Source organism: Ambystoma mexicanum, chromosome 4q (assembly GCF_040938575.1).
Source record: "Ambystoma mexicanum isolate Mex_15411 chromosome 4q, UKY_AmexF1_1, whole genome shotgun sequence".
Taxonomy (NCBI): Eukaryota; Metazoa; Chordata; class Amphibia; order Caudata; family Ambystomatidae; genus Ambystoma; species Ambystoma mexicanum.
In genome coordinates this window covers 1,192,879,347-1,192,898,909 of record NC_090928.1, presented here as the reverse complement: position 1 = coordinate 1,192,898,909, position 19,563 = coordinate 1,192,879,347, and positions in this window count along the sequence as shown.

Below are 19,563 nucleotides of genomic sequence, written 5' to 3'. Positions count from 1 at the left end.
CTTTAACCATGAAGTCGAATTAACTAGTAAGCAGTGATTTTGATAGAAATCGATGAATAACCTTCACAGCATGCATGTAATAGTAAAAAGTGCCAATTTATGAAACCACAAGTCACCTAGATACATATATACAGGTATATTCATATAATTGCAAAAGATTGAGGTTTTGCAAGCAATTAAGCATCAGCGCATAAGGTCGAAGGTAGGGGAGATGAAATCATGAGAAAGGATGTGGAAGCAGGTAATGTTTCCAAAGACAAATTGCAAAGTGGACTGGCAATGACCAGTTCACACTGATGAGAATGGTAAGTCACTGGAAATCGATTAGGTCAATGGGAAAGGATGTTAAAGTTATAATTCCAATGTCTCACTGTCACATCTCACAGAGGGATTGATTGAAATGCACTTAGTCATTCACCCCACACATCCTCCTCCTGGAGCAGCCAATTACAAGTCAGTTTCAAAATTATACCAGTTTAAGAGAGTGTTATCCAATTAGCACCATGTGAAAGAAGATGGTCTCAATGCTAATTAACTAACCGTTTGATATGTTAATATGGTCACAAGGTTCAAATGAGCTCATAGAGTTAGGAAATGTATGTCCCATCAGTACCTTGGAAAGTATGATCAATGTGTATTTTCCTTTCTGTAATTTGCAATAAAACAAGCCATTTGTTGTTGAATTACTGTATGTATTTTTATATAATTCCCAGTCTTAACTGATTTTTCTCATATCTCGTGCATTCATTACTGGCTCTTTTGGATTGATTTGTGTTACTTGGAGTGGGACTTGCCTTACATATTTTGGTGGCCTGGGTACGGGATCCATGTTTTTCCACACAGCTGTGAGCCCCTCTGCTGCACTTTGGGGCAAGCGAGGTCCACTCTGAGAGAGCAGAAGACTGCGAAAACCACGAGGAGGTAGCAGGTGCCGGGTTTACCCAGGAGGCCTGCCTGATCGCTCTAGGCCTCGGCCCGCCCCCATGAGTGCAGGCCATTGTGGTGAGAGGCAGCCCCAGAATACTTCGGATGACCAAAGAGTTGAGTGAATGATGGTGTGAGTCACGTGGTTTGTTGTGCCTTGTCTTCTTTTCTTTTTAGAATAACTTGAAGATGGCTCCTGTATTGAGGAGCGGTGACGTCACATAATCTTCAAACTTGGTCAGTGAAGTTTACATATCCCTAAGTAAAAGGGGGGCAGCGCTACTTTAAAAATTGCGAGGATTGTACCCTCCACCCATGGCAAGGGAGCGAGAGGCAGAGAACATAAATAGTTGTATGCATAATGATGATTATTCTTGCAATGTACATAAATATACATATATAGTAGTGAATGATCAGAGGCAAATGTTGGAAAGACTTTGAGTGTGGAAGGAAAACAAATTGGAGTGGAGATTGCATTCGGGAGGCGGGCTGGTTTTGGAAATGTTTGTGTATGTGCATGAGCGCACTGTGATTTTGTGTATAGGTGTAGTCTTTTGTATTGACGTTTAGGTTTTGTGGTTTTGAGTCATTTTTAGGGGGGGAACCATAGAGGGGCGGCCCTTCGAGGTGATATTGAAGGCATTGTTTTGATTTTGTTCTTTGTTCAAAGAGTAATACTGATCAGTTGTGTTTGTGCTTTGATAATTAGAAGAAAATGAGTATGCCATTAGAGCATATGTGTAAGGATTTGCCAATTTATAGGGAGAAAATAGTTCAATATAATCAAGAATAGGCAGCAGGAACAGAAGGACATTTTTTTACAGCTTGGCCAGCAGATGGCACACATGATAAGAGTATTATCAAGCATAACTATGGAAATGATATGAGGAAGATGAGAGTAGCACTAAAGGAAAGGGGAATACTGAGGGGTCACGCAACCCGCCCCTGTTAGGCAGTGCAAATATGACACAGGCTTAGACACCTGCGCAGTTGGTATCCCAGACAAGTGTAGAGAAGAGTACTCAGTCGGCACAGGCTCCAGCACCTGCACAGCAAACAGCTATGCCCGTAATGGGCCAGTATCCCTCAAAACCAGCTGCAGGGTATATAAACCCATGATATAAACCCCCAGCATATCAGAAACAAACCTAGAAAAGGGAGCAAGTGCACCTAGTGACAGACAAGACCCGGCAATAATAAAAATAGAAAATGAAGCACCTAAGGACATGTTTTTAGTAATATGTTATGTTAAATTAAAGGTTCTGGTACCACACACTGTTGCCACCTGTGTGGTCTCTTCGCACTCTATCAAGGATGAACGGGGTATTCCCCCATCGTTTCTGAAATAATCCTGAAAGAGGGAAAAGATTTGACACAATGTTCAGCGTACAAACGCTGTTAAATGTTGATGCAAAAATGTTCACAAAGGTCCTTGCATCCAGATTGAATGCTGTCCTCCTCAAGCTGATCCACCCTGATCAAGCTTATATTGTACAAAATAGGCAGGGATCTGATAACCTGCATAAAACCTTGGATCTTTTAACATAACATCCTAAGAGTTTGGGTTGGAAGGGGCTCTGGAGCTATCCCTTGACGCCAAAAAGGCATTTGACTGTCTTAACTGGTCATTCATGAGGACGGTATTGTGAAAAATAAGCATGGGCAGTAGGTGGATGGGATGGGTTGCTGCACTCTATTCAACCCTATCTGCAAAGGTGCTGGTTAATGGAGGGGAGTTGAGGACTTTTGCTCTACAGAGAGACACCAGACATGGATGTCCTTTGTCATCGCTGTTGTATGCTTTAATGATGGAACCATGGTCAGCCAGTGTACAGGGTGATGGGTATGTTAGAGGGGTTGATATCCAGGGGAGGTCCTATAAATTAAGCCTGTTCACAGAGGATGGGTTGTTGGACGTGAAGGACCGAGGCACAGACTCCCACCGCTACTACAGGGATTAGAAACCTACGGCAGGTTGTCAAGGTTATGATATGATATGATATGGCATTTGTAACGCGCCTATACACAAGTGTTTCAAGGCGCGACGAGGCAGGGGGGGGAACAAGGGCAGACAGACAACGATCCTACTAGGCCAGGTGTCCTTCAGATCGCGCAAGTGCAAAGGGTAGAGGGAAAGGGAAAAGTGCAAGGGGGAAGGGAGAGGGGAAGTGCAGTACAGGGTTAATAGCATACAGCAAACAGGATAAATAACAAGGGCCAGCTGGTGGCAAGTGCAAAGTAAGTGCAGACAAGTGCTGGGAAGGGGGGCTGTAGGGATACAGACACAGTCCCGTAGTGCAGGGGTTGCCATGGAGGCAGTGCAGGGGAGAGTGGCTGGGCCAAGGACCGAGAACGGTGAGTGGCCCAGTTGCAGATTCAGTGCAGTTTCAGTAGTATTAGCAGGGGAGAGGGGGAGAGAAAGCGGAGGCAAAGAGGAAGGTTTTGAGGTACTTCCGGAACCAGAGATGGTTCTCCTCAAGTTTCAGGGAGGCAGGAAGGCTGTTCCAGAGGGAGGCCCCTGCAGCGGAGAGAGATCTGCCCCCAACTCGTTGTTGTTTGGAGGCGGATGAGCAAAGAGCTCGAGAAGGAAGATATTTAGGAAGAGAGAGTTGAAGGTATTTTGGCCCAAGGCCCCAGACGGCCTTGTGGACAATGCAGAGGGTTTTGAACTTGATCCTCGCAGTCACTGGGAGTCAGTGCAGTGATTTCAGTCCTGGAGAGATACGGTCCCTGGGCTTGAGGCCAAGGACAAATCTCGCAGTCCTGTTCTGGATGAGTTGCAAAGGGCGGAGAGTAGAGGCGGGCAGATTTAGATAGAGGCTGTTACAGTAGTTCAGCTTCGAGAGAACCAGGGCTCTAGAGACAGTGAGCTTCTCAAGGTTCAATATAAATTAGGATAAATCAGTGGCGTTCCCATGGGGCTGTTACACATGGTGGATGTAGACTATGTTGGAAGCCTGCCTTTTGTAGTGAAGGAGGAGGGAAATGTGGATAACATATTTGAGGCTAATTATTTGCCCTTATGGGAGAAGGTGCGCAAGGACTTAGACAGGTGGGAGAAAATGATGCTGTCATCAATTGCCAGATTGAATTGTATCAAGATGTCGCTTTTGCCCAAATTTCTGCTCCTGTTCAGATGATACCAGCAGTACCTCTGACTTTCTCCTATGGGTTCAAAGGGTAATGTTACAGTTCCTTTGGTAAGGGTTGAGGTCTAGAATTGTGTATGACATGTTCATACTATGAAGGGAGGAAGGTAGAGTTGGATTCCCTGACTTGGGAAGGAATTATACAGCAAAAAAAAAAAGATGAAAATAGAGTGAATCCACCGTATTAGAACTGGTGCTTTCAGTTGGTGCTAGACGGGGCTACACACATGGGTACTGTAATATCTGTACGTTTTTCAAAAATTATAATAATAAATGTTCTCAACAGCAAATCATTAGGATTTTCTTAAAGGAACTGTTTATTCACATTCCTTTTAGCTTCTTTTATCAAATATTATTGTTTCATATTCAATGAGGCCAGGCAAATATATTAGTTAAGATTTCATGTGCATATGCCAATGCATTTCGGTTCAAAACCTTCTTCAGGGCCATACATAACATGTTAATTCAGATATGCCCAAAATATTCTATCCTTCTCAAATTGGATTACACACAAACAACCAAATGATAGTTCATAAGTTTCATGCAAAAACAGAAAAACACATACCAATGTAGTGTCCATCAATGTGTCTCAACAGGTTGATATGAAAGTAAAAGAAAATTTAAAGGAATGGTTCGCCCAAGATTTCTCCGGGCTCCTTCAGACCGGAATACTTAGAAAGAAAAACGCAGCTAGTGCTTATTTTTTTAAAAATAAATAGCACTTACCGAGATGCAGCTGCAGCTTTTCTGCCTGTAGTCTCCGGTCTGCGTCCTCTGAGTCCCAGCACCAATGAAGGAAAAGCCACCCAGTGGTAGCTTTTTTTTTCTACAACTGGCTGGCTTTTCCTTCATTAGTGCCACAAAAGCAAGCACAGGCGGGCATCCTTTTCACAAAATGGATGCCCCCATGTGCTTGCTTTTGTAAATTCTGAGCTTCAATTGCTCAAAATTTTACATAGGGACTTAAAAAAAAAAGTGGCAATCTATTTTTTTTATTATTGCCCATCTTTTTTTGCAATAATATAAATTTTTGGCCGAACCATTCCTTTAATGTCAGCAATGTTACTAACGTATACTGTGTGATGTAAATACATCAAAGTAAAAGGATTGTACCTCGTGTTTCATATAAACCTTCAACTGACGTGCGGAGCATTCGGCTGCGGTTAAAGCTCCTGTCAAAACGACGTGAGAACTGATAAATATGCAGCAATCTCTAAATGAGCGTGTAATGGTGTGAGAGGCTGATCCTTACCTTACTCAGCAGAAAACGATGACTCAAAGGCAAACGCATTCACCGTAGTGCGAGCGTGAGTACTTGCTCGAGTATTTATGTATTGCCATGGTGACCTGGGCGAGGCGACGCGCCGCAGCCAAGCTGCTGCATGTACGCCTCGGGCCCCACCTCCGTTCGTGCATGGGTGGGTGGGACTGCCACCATGGCAACATGGTCGGTCTGAAGTAAAAGTGTCAAAGCCGCCGGATAGCGGTGCTGGAGAACGCGCAATGCGTGAGCCATCAATTAATCCAATTGCTAATCCTATTCAGTATCCGTAGACAGCAGGAGATTCATATTCAGGAGGCACATAAATTACGCACCAGTCGGTGCTGAGCAGGATGTTAAAGGCACAAATAATGCTAAATATTGCTTGATTCAAATTGAATGACTAAGGTGGTGATAATAACAAAAATCAAAAGCAAAAACACCTGACAATAGTTTTCTGGAGACACATATTGTATGCACCAAACCGTGAGACACAGTATGTTAAAGGCACAAAACCTCTTAATACTTAATTCAAATTTTAAGACATTGGCAGTGGTAAAAAATCAAAATTGTTAGCAAAAACACAAAGCATCAACCAGATACCCACATTGATTATAAAACATTTAGCGATGGTCAGTGGTTAATACAAATTACTCCCTGTTCACAATTGTTCATTGGGACCTTGGTCGCAGTCTGAGCAGGATATCAAAGCAGAAAGGTAACTTTGGAACTAGATTATCATGTTTATGATCGTCCCATCCATATGCATAGAAAAGTATATGACTGTTACTTATACATAGTCCTATGTTATAGGAAACACATATAATGTATCTCTTCATTAATCCCCTTGGGTGTAAAAGAGTTCAATCGATCAATCCAAAATGTTTCTCGTTGATCAAGTCTCTTCTGCAAATTTTCATGTTTGTTGAGTCTTTGGACTACTTCAAGGATCACAAATTTTATCTGTGCCAGATTATGATGTTTTTCTTGCCAGTGTCTGGCTACCGCTAAAGTGGCAGTGTGATTTCTTATACAAGATCGGTGTTCATTCCACCAGACTTTGGCAGTGTGTTGTGTTTGGCCAACATAGAAAAGGCCACATGGGCATTTGATCCTATAGATGATGTTCTGTGTGTCACATGTGGCATAGTCCTTAAGTTTGATTTTTAAGTTTGATGGAGAAAGACTCCACTGGACTGCATTCTTTTTATTTGATAGTCAGCTTGTTCCCAGCTGTAGTTTCAGGTTTAGATAGGCGTTTATCTCACACTTGTGAAAGTTCAATAAACACCATTGAACTGTGGTCACTTGTGTCTGTCTTACTCTTGATACCATGCCTTCCTTACATGTGGTGTCAGGTGTGGGATGTGACTGAATTCAAAGCAATTGGGGAACGCTAAAATTCCATGAGGTTAGTCATAGAGCCTATGCAGCCATGAAAGAATCAATAGCCTTCGACATCTGTAGCAGTAGAGAGGCTACTATCCCTCCTCGGAAAAAGGAAATGATTCCCACAGACTTAGTCTTGATACCCCCTTTTGGGTGTTATATTAGATTAGCCCCAAAATCTGGCCTGGCTTGGAAAGTTCGGTATGGACATTCTAGCAAGCATCATCGATCCGGACTTCTGGGGAGACATAAAGGTTCTCTTACAGAACGATGGCAAGATCCCATTTGAAGTACATCATAGGGACAAAATTGCCCAAGGGATTCTTGAAAAATCTCTATATCCATTTTAGAGAAAGTGAACCAGAAGAAACGTAGATAGGTACCTTAGGATTTGGGGAAGCTGATAAACCATCAAGCACTGAAGAGAAAAAGGGAGAAGAGCCTACCATCCATCCCGATTTAGCATTCGCCTAGAGAAATGACCTAGCTCTTGCTGAGGCTTTGTTGCAAGCAATTCCCAAAGGAGAGGGTGTAGAGAAGGGAAGCCCTTTCTTCTTCTTCTCTTAAAGCAAGGATTGCTTCATAGAAAACAAACATCCACAGAATTCTTACGTAAAATCCAGTTAGTAATCCCCAAAACCCACTGAAAGATTGTGCTAGAGTTTGCACATTCCCATCTGACTGGGTGACACTTATGACAATCTAAAACCCAGGCACATATCAGCAGGACGTTTTACTGGCCAGGTATCAATGCTGATATAAAGGCCTTTATTCAGACGTGTGAAATATGTCAGAAAACCAGTACTCCCATCCCATTGCCTGCCCCTCTGAATCCTTTGCCAATCATAGAAGTCCCTTTTTCAAGAATCAGGATCGACATCATTGGACTTTTAGAAACATATAGACTGGGCAACAAATATGTATTTGTGATTGTCGACTATGCAACCAGATACCCCTAGGCATTCCCTATGCGGAACAACACCACTCAGCAAATTCTAAAGCACCTCCTACCATATTTTTCCAGGGTTGGTATGCTTAAGGAAATCCTGATGGATCAAGGTGCAAATTGTATGAGCAGGCTCATGGGGGAAGTCAAGGAACTACTCCATATTACCACCTAACGAACTGTACCATCCCCAAACAGATGGTTTGGTAGAAATATTCAGTAAAGTGCTTGGTTTGGTAGAGATATTCAGTAAAACGCTAAAACTGATCCTAAGAAAGTTGGTAGATAAGGATGGGAAGGACTGAGAACGTATGATTCCCCTGGACACTGTTCGCAGTGACAAAAACCCCTCAGGCAGCTACTGGATTCTCTTCTTTCGAGCTCCTTATTGTTAGAGAACCAAGAGATGTCCTGGACATGCTCCGGGAGACCTGGGAAGAACGAGAGGAGACACCCATTCCCCTTTCACAGACGGCTACCAGACTGCAAGAGCATATGAGACTTGTTTGAGATCTAGCCTATACTCATATGGAAAAGGCCCAAATCCAGCAAAAATCCACCTATGACAAAAAGGTGAGCTTAAACTCATTTTCCATAGGACAAAAAGTATTGGTCCTCTTGCCTACCTCGGAAAACAAGCTTGTCTCTAAGTGGCATGGGCCATATGAAATACTGGAACGAAGAGGAACCTGTACTTATAAGGTAGCCCAACCTGACAGGAAACAGAAGGTCCATCTATATCATGCAAAACTCTTAAACGAGTGGAAAGAAAACCTGTCTGCCACCAATGCCATGATACTATTCTGTTTGGTGCCAGAAGAGGTAGATAACTTTTAATTAATTCCTCAAGAGCTATCTAGTCAACAACAAGATTTAAAAGATTTAACTATCTTGTTCCCCGATGTATTTTCAGAGAAACCAGGAAGAGTGAAAGGTACCTATCACTATATTAGAACACCTAAGGGAAAAGTAGTTAATCTGAAACCATATAGACTCCTGGAAGCCCGCAAACAGATACTGGTTGAGGAAGTGAATACAATGTTAAGAGTGAACATTATCGACCCCTGTTCAAGCCCATAGTCCTCCCCTATCATACTGGTCACCAAACCTGACCATTCCTGGAGGTTTTACATAGATTTCCGCCAAGGTAATGCCATTTCCAACTTCGATGCTTATCCCATGCCACGCATTGATTACCTATTTGATCATCTTGGAAACGCCACCTTTCTATCAACCCTAGACTTAACAAAGAGCACTGGCAGGTCCCAGTGTAAGGACCTGATAAGAAAAAGACACCTTTCTCGACACACCTAGGACTATTTACACGATGGGATGTTCCAATCCGTCGCAATCCTTGGACTATTTCAGTTCAAAGTCCTCCCTTTTGGCTTACACAGAGCTCCAGCCACTTTCCAACAGTTTATGGATAAAATATTACAGCCCTACTCTGATTTCTGTGGAGCTTATATTGACAATATCGTCGTTTATAGTAATACTTGGGAAGGCCTCCTTTTCCATCTGTTTACCATTCTGAGAGCTCTCGGAGAAGCTGGCCTAACTGCCAATCCATCCAAATGGAGACTGGCCCAATCAGCCATGAAATACCTCAGCTTCTTTGTAGGGAATGGTGGTGTGCAACCTCAACGCGATGAAGTGAAAACCGTACTAGAGACCCCTACACCTAAAACTAAAAGAGATCTCAGAGCATTTTTAGGGTTAATCGGTTATTACTGTAGGGAGTCTAATTGAGGGAAAGAAAGGGATCGGAGCCTAGCTGAGGGGGTTCCGGGTTGAACCGTGAGTCACCCAAGAAAGAATTCTCTGAACATAGTTGGAAAGGGATCTGATCCCGGAAGAGGGGGATCCAACATTGAACTTTTGTTTTGGAAAGGATCTGAGCCCGGCTCAGGGGGATCCAGAGTCAACACCCAAATTGAATACTGGAAAAGGAAAATAATGTTTTCGTGTTGTTTTTGTATACCAGGCCCTCTGAGTTAAGAGACATGCAATAAGTAAAGAGGCTTGGACACAGAAGGTACTGAACTGTGAAAATGGAACTGTATCCTTGTGCCGCAGAAGCCAGAGTGTGTGCTTTGCTCAAGTGAACCTCCTTGTCCCGTGCTGAAAACGTGGGGAGGGGAGGCCAACGGCCCAAATATCCTGATTTATCATTTTGTGAACACTTCTTTCTTTTTCATGCACATCACCACACATTATTTGTAAATTTGCTGTAAGGATTGGCTATATTTTTTTTTAGTAAAGGCCCTTTTTAATTTGGCAAGACACCACTAGGACTGCATTATTATTTGAAGGTCATAGCTTGCTGCCATCTGTAGATTTAGGTTTCGATAGGTGTTTATCTTCCCCTTGTGAAAGTTCAATAAACACCCTTAAACCGTGGTCACTTGTGTCTGTCTTACTGTTGATACCACGCCTTCCTTACACAGGAAATGTGCTGTTCCTTTTTTAGCACTAGGTTAAGAATACTAACGGTTTTACATTGAGAGTAAAAAGGAATTCTTTACGATACCCAGCATATTGGCATGGAAACAAGCTGGGTAAGTGATCTTCGTTACTTCAGCAAGGAAATAATGGGCATATACCATATGTTAATAATGGCTCCCAGTAACATATACTTAATTACAGGTTAGATTCTATCGCTGCGAATTCACATAAACTTGAGGTTAGTCTTACATGATTTATACTTACCACGTGAGTATTTTACCTATAAAAGGATTGTGAAATAAAAGACAATGTATTTACCTGTTGTAGGTCACAGATGAATGCACAAGATTGTTAAACAACAATGAAAGGACAGCTTATAGCCCTGAAGAAGGATAAAATGGCATATCCGAAATGCGTTTAAATTTGATACTTGAGACTTCATTTTTTCTTTTTCATGCTGTAATGTTTCTTTAAATCTTTATAGGTTTTGTTACTAGCCTTTGAGTTCGAGTTTTTTGTTTGTGAGAGTGTGATTAAAATCATTACATTTGGCATTTACGCAATTTAGTGAAGATTTCTTTGAAGGACCCAGTCCATCAGGAGTACATGTGGGTTACCTGTTGGAAACAACAGGCTTTCTATATTGTTCGGATGGATATTGAGAGCACTCTTCTGGCCCCTGTGTCCCTGGGGGAGTGGTTATGGGTCCCTCTGACCTAACTCCGGAAGAGTGTTAGGAAGCTTGATGGAATATCCAGGACTCATTCCCCGCTGTTGGTCCTATTGGGGGTGAAGATGAGGAAGATGAGAAGCAGGGTCTGAATCACAGGTCCCTTACTCTAATGATAGTGGCTAGGAATTGTGTAGCCGACCAATGGAAGAGGTTGACTGTACCATGGAAAAGGTACTGGCTTCTAAGAGCTAGGGACTATATACTTCATGGAATATCTCACACATTTACTAAACACATCTAAGGGCAGTATAGAGGAGTGGTGGGTCCCTTTCTTCGACAAATGTGGGAGAAAGAGTTGCTTTTACATTGTTGCGTACCTTGTATATATCTGTACTCACCACTTGGCTAGGAGGGGGAGCGGTGGGGTTTTCAGGGCAAGGAGGGTGGGGGTATAGTATTTATTCTGGATCTGGCTTTGGCCTATTGCGCTTGACTGTGTTGTTTGTAACCCCCACTGTTCCCGATTTCAAAACGGTAATAAACTTTAATTTTGAAAAATAAACTCTCCTAGCCTCGCAGTACTCAGGTTCTATCCCCACGTGGTATGACAAGTGGTGTAACTAGTTTGCATACATGCATAATATCAGGTGTTTATAGCGCTTCATGCTGGGATCCTTCCACTTCTAAACTCAGTAATAATAACTATAATCCCCAAAGCAATGGTGCTCAATGCCTACTTCTGGTCTCATGTGTCTTCCAGAGTGCCCACGTCTGCCCCCAGTGGGCCATTGGTGCCCAGTTCTGCCCTAGTGCTACTCTCACTGCTCTACTGGTCCATTGTTCCACATACCAGCCATCCATTCACACACACATACACACATACATGCATGCCATGAACACATTTATTTTAAAAGAAGCATCTTCCCTTCCAGAGGTCCCGTAGAAGACTGAGAAAGGTCAGATGTGCTGGGGCTCCAAAACGAATGCCCTGATTACTTCCTATGGCCGCGGCTCCTAATGTGCCACCCAGTGCCTCAAGAGACGGAGGCTCTTCAGGCACCCATGTTGGGCAGTGCCCCTTTTCACATAATGGCCTGTAGAGTCATCTGGCCCTGTTAGGTTGGCTGGCAGTGGAACACTCCCCAGGGCACAGGGGCAGCATGCTGTGTGTTATGGAGGCACATCACCCCAACACTGATCATCCACAGGCTGGTACAGTGAATTATAATGGGCACACTAGAATCACCACTGGAACTTCACGCGGTATATAGGGGACCTGTAACCTTTGGCTCTGCAGATGTTTTACACTAAAATTGCCATCAACCGTAGCCAGCACAGTCAATGATTAAGGATTATGGGAGTCATAGTTCAAAACATCTGGAGAGCCATGGATGCTCTGCTCTTATTTGCAGCACTTCAAAAGTTGCATAAATACCAACTGGTTCCAGCAGAACTTCTTCAAATGTCCTGTCTATATTTGTAAAGTACCTTTGTTCTATTTGGATGGAGGGACCTTGTTTCCTGAGTCAGTGCAACCATGTCATTTCTTTCATGGTATCTAAGCAACCATGTACAAAAAACGTACAACATGGCATTTTTAAACAGGCAAAATGAATTTTTAAATAAAGCAATGAAGATTCTGAAGGCTTCATTCCTTGGAACAAAATGTTGTCTCTCTCCATATGCATGTTTTCTCACCTCTGCAGGCCATAAGAAATTGCAATTCATGTAACTATTTGCAGAGATGCAATTAAAAGGCAGATTTATTCACCCGGAAAACTCAACTTCTAACACTTCAGCAGAAATAAATAAAGTTAATGAGACAGCCAGAAATGTAACTTCTGCTATCTTCAATGCTGGCCCACACTTGCTATACCTGAATAATCCCATGAACGTGCCAGTGGCATGTTCACTTGGGATGTGGGCCACAAATGCCTGCATGGCATATGCGTGGAGCGGGTGGGACCGCGGCTAAAGCACTGGCATAGAAGTATCCAACCAGAAATGCCAAACTCCCCTTCTCTTACACTTTTTATTAGTTTCTGGCTATATAAGATGCCAATGTATGACACCTATGAGCTCAAACCTGAAGCCCCTTGATCAACCGATGCAGTGAACTCCATCTCTGGGTAAAGACTAGGCATCTCTCTCCTCAGCACTGCCTGCATCAGTACCCTCTGTCCAGATGGCAGTGTAGCCACCTGGGTCTGGGCTTCACTCTGCAGACTGGTCCTTAGATGCAAGGTTATGAACCTCCTTGGGCATTGCCTTTTCCACCAATACTGCGGATTCAACAAGGCTTCTCTGTGCGGCTCAGGTCAAGGGGCTTCCAGATCCCCTGCCATTCCACCATCATGCTTCCCATAATAATATTGGGACCAGTGTTGCCCTTTGTGGTTGCTTCCATGGACCATGCATCAGAGATCAGACCCAGAAGTGTTGAGTGGCTTGCATCCTGGAATCCATGCTTTTACTTCTATGAGTAAAAGGCCGAGGGGCAGAGACTAATCTGTGGGCAAACCCTGTGTCTGCCCCTTAATCCACTGGAGCCTGTGCCCATGTTATGCAATGATGGAAGGAAGAACATGGGGGTCATTGCGAGGTAGGAGGTAACCATGCCGCTAATAGCGGCATGGCTACCCCCTTAGCGGGTACCGGATCCGGGTTCCTTGAATGAGGAATTACCAGGCCATTCCGACGTTGGAGGGCCCGGTAATTCCTCATTGAAGGAACCCCAACCCGGTACATTCCCATTCTAGCCCCCATAGGGCTCAATGGGAATGGGGAGGATGCTAACGTTAATAATGGGCCCGTTGTTATCATCCTGGTCTGCCTGCAGGACCCGATAAGGACGCCTGGTTTTACCAGGCAGCCTTACCGGGTCCCGTGAGGAGACCTCGTAATAGGGAGGTAAGGGGTTGACGGCTCTGGCACTTTTACCGGCGCCGTTAACCCCTTACCGCCAAGGTCGTAATGACCTCCCGTGTCTTTCTTGCAGTCAAGCGGAAGTAACAGTCACCTTTAGATCATTTTTTTAAATATCCAAAAGTTGGATTGTACATAGATATGCGTGTTCCCCTCCCACACAACTTCTTCCAGTGAAAGCATTTCCTGTTGCCTCGTCCAAAGGCGCGAACATTAGGGGCCGTTTCAATGTCTCCACTTGCACGCGTCTTCAAGTTGATTTCTGCGGGAGAACGGCTAGCGTCATGGTAGCCTTCTCACGGTGATGACCCAGGGAAACTCCTAAAATGGTCCAGCTGGCGGCAGGTCTAGGGTGACTTGTGATACTCGATGCTTTTAAGCACCAAAAGCACTAAACCTTTGGCCTAAAAAAGAAGGAGCATTTTGAAGAGCTATTCTTTGAGAGACTGTCAGCCAATGAAAACAATGCCAATGAAAACAATCTCGGGGTTGCAGAGGTGAAATTACTCTTCTTAACACTTTGGAGCTCATTTGAAATGCGCCCGTGACCAAAGTCTTGTGTGTGGCATTCATGCATCTCATTTACTTTCATTACATGGCAGGCGGCGTTCACTAAATTTGCATGGTGGTGCGCAAAAGGGTGACGTACACGCATGTACACCGCCTTTTTACACCCGAATTTTGCACTCTGCTGTGCACACAAGCAAAATGACACAGCAGAGCTGTGTATGCAAAAGAGTACACGTTACTGGTCCCCATTTTTTTTTCAATGAATGGAACGCGAGGCAGAGTGAAAAGGGAGGGAGTGAGGGGAGGCAAGCTGGATTTGACTCTTTCCTGTTCCCCTCATCTCCTGGAAATGTAAACACTGCCTGCAAACATGCATTGCTGGCGATGTGTACTAGTGGATTCCTGTGAAATCCGCCTGTCGTGACCAGGTGCAAACCGGAGGCGGGTTCCATAGGAATCTCTATTCATTGTACACCTGCAGGTGATCAGATGCAGGAGGAATGCACGGCAGAGATGTTATCCGCGCTCCAGGCCCCGCCTCCAGTTTTGCCACTGCTGGGAAATGAGACGGGTGTTAAATGGAGGCATTAAAGCATTATGTCATGCGTTAACGCCTCCATTTAACACCCGCCACATTTAAAATGAGGCTGAAAATGTCTGAAAACGCAGGCTTCATGTATAAATGGAGGGATGTTGTTTCATTTTTTTTATTTGAATTAATTGAAGTACATTTGTTTAAAAAATTTTTAAAAAAGACATTTAATATCACTAGGTCCACTTCGTCCAATCAAAAAAGAGAAAGAGGAGGAAAAAGAAAAGAAAAGGATGAATTCAGGGTACGTCTTTGATCAAATTTCCTAAAGGTCTAGATGTTAAACAAGGTTTAAAATAATAGATTTCATCACAGAGACCGAGGCAACGGTCGTTTTGGTTTGCTCTCCACATTGACCTCCAACAATCCTCTATGTCCATTGTGGTGTGGTTATTCAATATTGGAGTCAAGTCTCAGGGGCTCCCATCTCTTATAGGTCATCAACAAATGCTTGATCAATTCAGTCTCTTCAGTTGGTGCACAAAACCGGCAGTTTTTTTAATATTAATTTATTTATAAGATTTTCAACAATCAAAATATACTTCACCAAAAGTTCAACAGAGCATAAAACTCAACATTACATAGGTATGGAAACAAAAGCAAACCAAAGTATGAATAAGCAATGAAATATTTCAGATGAATCAAAAAAATCTTGTTTATGTTCCAAAAGAAAACACCTAACCACAAACTAACATATCAAAAACATAACACAAAACAAAAAAAACACCACACAGACCACACAAAATAAAACATAAACAAAACAGGAGAATCCTCAAGTAATGCACACATAAGTCATCAGATAGTCGGATCCAATACGAGCATCTAATCCTCAGATACACAGTCACCATATAAATCAACAAACCGTTTCCAAAGTGCTTGATACTTAACTTCCCTTCCTTGCCTCACAAACATCACCCGCTCAAAGTTAGACAATACCAACAAATCATCAATCCAATTTTCCACTCTGGGCTTTTTCCTCGTCTTCCACAACAACAGAATTTGCTTCACTGCAATCACACGCGCTTTATCTATCCATTGTCCATATCAACGAGCAACCGCACAACGCCCCTCACCCGACAAAAGCAAAACCTGCACAGGCTTCCTGGGAAAACTTATAGACAGGATCGCCTCCAGTCTATCTAACACACCTACCCAAAATTCCAACACCCGAGAACAAAACCACAACATATGAAGCAACGTTCCCTTCTCTTTCCCACACCCCCAGCACAAGTCATCAGCAGACAATCCTAACTTAAACATATGCAACAGAGTGCAAGGTAGATCTTCCTTGGATGTGGTTAATTTCAAAAGCCTTTAACAGGTTTAATCTCATTCTGAGGAAGGTGTCACTGAATGACCTATCCGGAAATCTCTTCAGGTAGCCTCTCCGGTGGATCGGTTTTACTGGGATTGCAGGCAGGTTCACCACCACGCTGCTTTGACTTGCTTTCTCAGTTGTTTTCATCCAGTCAAGTTCAAAGAGCTTTTTTCTGATTCTCAGAGGGTTCATGACCAGATCCTTTTCTGAGCAACCAACTTCCTCTAGTGTTTTTTGGCGGCTGCTAACCCAAGTGTTCAGGACCCTGTTTGAAGTTTTGGAGATTTTGTCGTGGATCACTTCAAATATTGATGCACAGAAAGTAGGCAGTGTTTTTCGATATAAGTTTAGTGCCTTCCATTCCACGATCTCTTCCAATGAGGTTAAGGCTAACTCATTTCTGATTTTAACCGTTCCGGCTGAATTTGGTAAGTTAAGGATGGATCGCCAGAACTTACCTTCCAATGTTGACCATATTTCTGTCGGCATAAGGATCAAACCTTCGGCTCCATATGTTATGGTCAGAACTACCTTGTTCCTGTAGAAGTTAACTAGGCAGATGATGGAGAATCTTCCAAATATTTTATCCATCAACCGGCCATGTGTTATCAAGACTGTGATCTTGTTCTTTAGGAAGTCTTGTGCCGGTACCTCTGTGGGGCTGTTGTTGAAGGTGACTCCAAGGTATCTGATGGAATCCACTTCCTCAATCTTTTTGTCGCCCAAGAACCAACTTGGTTTGCTCTTTCTCTGTTTAGCTTTTTGGAGGCAGATGATTTTGGTTTTACTTTAATTTATCTCCAAGTTGTTTTCAAGCAAGTAGTGGTAGAGGCTCTCTAGTTGTCTTTGGAGGCCTACTATGGTTTATCGATCATGATCAAGTCGTCTGTATAGAGGAGTCTTGTTAATTTAGTTTTTCCCAGCTTAGGCCGAAATGATCGAATTGATGGTTCAAAGTTGGGAAGGTCAGCGATGTAAAAATTGTAGATGGCAGGGGCAAGAGGACAGCCCTGCTTGACCCCTCTCCTGGTTGGAATTAGCATGCTTAGAAGAACTCCTCTATTTAGACGAACTCTGATCGAGGAGTCAGAGTGTAGTTTCATTAATCAGTCCAGCATTTCTTGCGGGCAATTTCGCTTCAGACGTTTTTGCATGAACAGGGGATTTGCTGTGTTCTGCAGATTTTGTCACAGACGACTTTTATCAAGGTCGCTTAGTCTTCCAAGTTTTCTTTTAGCATTGCGTTACTTAGGCCGGCGGGCCCTGGTGCTCTTGATGTAGTGAGCTTTTTGATTTCCAGTTGGATCTCTTCTAGCCTTATGCCCAGATCCCAATGTTCAAAACTGGACGCTGGCACAGGAGTTGAAGGTGTTCCTCCGTCTTTAAATAGGGTCAGGAAGTGTTGTTCCCACTGTGACTCGCTAACATAGTTCTGTTGGGTATCATGGGTGGTTGATTGATCTTTTATTAGCTGCCAAAAGCCTCTTGAATTTTTCTTGGCCAAAGCTCTGAGCATGTTCTCTGCATCATTCTGAAGCACGGTTCTCTTACGTCCAGCTACCCAGTTTTTATATTCTTGGGTAGCCTTCATAGCTTCAGTTTTTAGTTTGCTTGATTTGGACCTGGATGCAGCTTTTTTAAGACATCTGATGATAATTTTACGTTTTTCTACCACCATTTCATGGTAGCAGTGCCGCGACACTTGGTCTGTGGTTTTCCCATTTTATTTTTTAGATTTGAAGTGGTCAAGTAAGGCCACAAAGTCCACCTCATCTGTGCCTTTGGTCACATTCCCTCTGCTTGGTGGCATAACATATTTCCCTGTTATTGTTTTTATGTCCTTGGGTTTCATCCGAAGTCGGTTGCCGCCATTATTTACCACAACTTCTGCTCCCATCGTTGGCCTCCGGGTTTCTGATCTCCTTGTAAAGGTCACGAGTCTCAGATTGTGGTCACTGTTTTTAGTTTGAATAATCTTGTGTTTTGTGATGTAGAATTCCAATTCCATAGAGACAAACACATGGTCAATGTCGGTTGCTTGGTCTCCTGGTCGCCAAGTAGGAATTGCGGGTTTTGTCACTGGACAGTTCAACTCTGTAGAGACCAATCTCGTAGGTCTCAAAGCTGCATAGCTGCTGACCAGAGTTTCCATCATTGTTCTCGAAGTGGATTTGGTTTGCGTGTGGTTGTAGTGAAATGGGGCAGACCGCAAGCAGTGTTTGAATCTCCAGATATAAAAATAATGGGATGTCATATTTTAGAAGAGCCATGTCGATTGTTGAGGTTATCAGTTCCATGAAGTCTCCATTTGAGGTCAGCTCAGGGTTCCAGTAACAGTTGAAAATGATCAAGTTCTGGGTGGGTTTCTCGGTCTTTGGAGGTTCAGTCGTTGTTCAATCGACTCGGATTACCAGAAGCAAACGATCACAGATCAGCACTTCCTGTATAGATAAGCCTGGCCCAGACTGTATTGCCGTTAGGAGCCCAGAAATGGGCTGACCCTTGGGTCCTTTCTTTGCTGGTGCCAACCTTATCTCATAACCATCCATTAAAGGGGGGGGGGTCAGCAGCCATGTTTCTTGGAAACAGAGGATATCAAACTCTGCAAGGTTTAGATCACTGGGTGTTGTCAGGTGTTTGAATCCTCTTATATTCCAAGAGCCTGTTTTTAGCTCTTTAATGTTCGTCTGGTTTGTGGTTGTAGGCTTGGTTTCCTGATAGCAGACATTCTCGAGTTGCTATTCAGTCTGAGTCCTTGAGTGGACTTTTGATGTCCACCTCCATGATTTGTCAGAAGTTCTTTCTTTTCTCGTTATTTGCTCGTCCATAAAGACCAGTTCTTCTTCTCCCGGTTAAACTGGGTTGAACATGATCTTTATAGTTGGTCTGTGTGTCTCACTCTGTTGGCTTGGCTTAGAGTCAACCTCTGATTGTGAGTTTTTCCTATCCTCAATTGAAGACACTGTGTGAGGGATGACGAAGTTCAAACTATTTTTGTAGGAAACTTCTCTGATTGAGTCTTTTTTTTCCATGGTCAGGTGGTTCACCAAGCTTGTTTTAGGATCCAATGCTTGGAGACCGTAGTTTGGATTAACATCGTGGACTTTATCTGTTTTCGTTGATACGTAGAGATCGCCTCTCTGTGGTGATTTAGTCGGGTTATCATGGTGTCTATATGCTCTCAAGTCGAAACCCAACTTTCGCAGATGGTCCTTTGCCTCAAGGAGTGTGTCTGTCACTGATGATAATTTGATGTGGAGGTAGACTGAGTCTGTGACGTGTTTTTCTCCAAACTCCACAATTTGGATGTCTTTCGTGGATATCAATCTATGTTCGGTACACAGTAAAACAACTGTAGGATAGCTTTGCGATTCAAAATCAAGTCTTTTTTTCCCCTAAGATTCTTGTCAACTTGACAGCTCTCGTTCTTC